The 2500-nt window shown below is 43.3% G+C and overlaps 1 pseudogene; it reads right to left on the bottom strand.

The window, feature by feature from the left end:
• Positions 1–1636: 1636 nt before the first annotated feature.
• On the bottom strand, positions 1637–2500 carry LOC146447822 (large subunit ribosomal RNA; annotated as a pseudogene; the record flags this gene model as incomplete).

Raw genomic sequence — 2500 nt, 5'->3', positions numbered from 1 at the left:
GACCTCAGATTTTACGGGAACATGATCAACTTTCGACACACCTCTCAGCACGAGCAGTTACATAGAAATCCATCAGGAAAGTCGTGCTGTGAAGAGGTCTTTCGACTAAGAAAAATGGTGGTGTGAGGAGGAGTCACCTAAATCAGAGAAAATACTCTTATAGGAGACTGCTACGAAAGACATTTCTGAGTCCACTGGCCCTAGTCCCCTAATAAGTGTATTTCTGTTTGTTTTAAGAAGGTCCTCCTGACATCACCAATCTTCTGTCTTCAAATCCTAACCCCAACGTTAACCCTAACGCTAACCCTAACCCTACCTCCCTCAGGGGCAGTTCTATGGTTATGATCCCACGGTAGGCAGAAAAACTATCCCAATCTAGGTTTTCTTGTATGCTGACTCCATTTTATGCTTTTACTTGAGTCTGACAAAGGCAAAGCCAAATACTCACCCCTATATGGACGGGGAAGCAAAGTGCGGATTTTGGTAGGTCGGCATTTTCAATCAGGAATGTTGCCATTCGAAAGAGCGTCCAAAAAAACTTGGTTGGGACACATTTATTTTAGAAATTAGCGACCTAACCAGAAGTGCACTTTTTGGTGGGCCTACCCTACCCCCCTCAGGAGCAGTTCTATGGTTATAATACCACGGAAGGCACAAAACCTATCCCAAACTAGGTTTTCTTGTATGCTGATTCCATTTTCAATGTGTTTCCTTGACTCTGACGAAAGCAAAGCCAAATACTCACCCCTATATGGACGGGGAAGCAAAGTGCGGATTTTGGTAGGTCGGCATTTTCAATCAGGAATGTTGCCATTCGAAAGAGCGTCCAAAAAAACTTGGTTGGGACACATTTATTTTAGAAATTAGCGACCTAACCAGAAGTGCACTTTTTGGTGGGCCTACCCTACCCCCCTCAGGAGCAGTTCTATGGTTATAATACCACGGAAGGCACAAAACCTATCCCAAACTAGGTTTTCTTGTATGCTGATTCCATTTTCAATGTGTTTCCTTGACTCTGACGGAAGCAAAGTCAAATACTCACCTCTATATGGACCGGGGAAGCAAAGTGCGGATTTTGGTAGGTCGCCATTTTCAATCGGGAATGTTGCCATTCGAAAGAGCGTCTAAAAGAACTTGGCTGGAACACATTTTTGCTATAAATTGTTGACCTAAGTATATAAGCAAGTATATAAGCAAATACTCGTTACATAGCATAAATAGCCTCTAAACACCCGAAAAACCTCTCCAAATATCATTTAAACCTTTTTCCTAACCCTAACACTTACCCTAACCCTAACCCTAACCCCATTTCAAACCCTAATTCTAAGTCAGAGGTCCTCCTCACACCACCAATTTTTTTGGTAGGTCAAAAGACCTCCCCACACCACAGAATTTTCGAAGTCGAGGTCCTTCTCATACCAAACAATTTTTCTAAGAGTTTTTCTAAAAATTTTGAGGACTTTTCACTTAGAAAAGAATTGGGTTTTGTGGTGGACCTTTCAGTTACAAAATATTAAATTGTGTGAGGAGGACTTTTGACTTTGAAAATATTTTGTGGTGTGAGGAGGACCTTTGACTTAAAAAATATTTCATGGTGTGAGGAGGACTTTTGACCTTGTCAAAAAAAAGATGTGATACAAATCTTAGAACAAAGGCTTAATCTCAGAAGATCGTAGCAACAAGGCTACTCTACAACTTACAATACCCCGTTCTTTATTTAAGTCGTCTGCAAAGGATTTATCTCCAGAAACGTTAGAATTTGCTAGCGGCAGTGCCTTGGGAGCTTTTGTCCCCCTTGGCACTTTGGGACGCATGAGGGCCGAAACCCTCTATTCTGGTTCGCCTAAAGTTCTCTGGAGGTAATCATCGTTGCTTTCTAGCACGGATTCTGACTTAGAGGCGTTCAGTCATAATCCAACAGATGGTAGCTTCGCACCATTGTCTTTTCAGGCAAGTGCAAATGCCAATTGTCTGAATCTGCGGTTCCTCTCGTACTGAGCAGAATTACTATTGCAACAACACTTCATCAGTAGGGTAAAACTAACCTGTCTCACGACGGTCTAAACCCAGCTCACGTTCCCTATTGGTGGGTGAACAATCCATCACTTGGCGAATTCTGCTTCGCAATGATAGGAAGAGCCGACATCGAAGGATCAAAAAGCAACGTCGCTATGAACGCTTGGCTGCCACAAGCCAGTTATCCCTGTGGTAACTTTTCTGACACCTCTAGCTTAAAACTCCTAAAGACTAAAGGATCGATAGGCCATGCTTTCACAGTTTGTATTCGTACTGAAAATCAAAATCAAGTGAGCTTTTACCCTTTTGTTCTACATGAGATTTCTGTTCTCATTGAGCTCACCTTAGGACACCTGCGTTATCATTTGACAGATGTGCCGCCCCAGCCAAACTCCCAACCTGACGGTGTCTTGGACGAGGATCCGCCCGTCCGAAGACGGGCGTTAAGTCCAGAACGTGGACCTTGCGGTCCGCCTCCGCTCCA

The sequence above is a fragment of the Pavona decussata genome, unplaced genomic scaffold, assembly GCF_977016875.1.
Source record: "Pavona decussata unplaced genomic scaffold, jaPavDecu1.1 SCAFFOLD_1670, whole genome shotgun sequence".
NCBI lineage: Eukaryota > Metazoa > Cnidaria > Anthozoa > Scleractinia > Agariciidae > Pavona > Pavona decussata.
The sequence above is the reverse complement of the archived record's forward strand: the minus strand, read 5'-3'. Positions and strand labels throughout refer to the sequence as shown.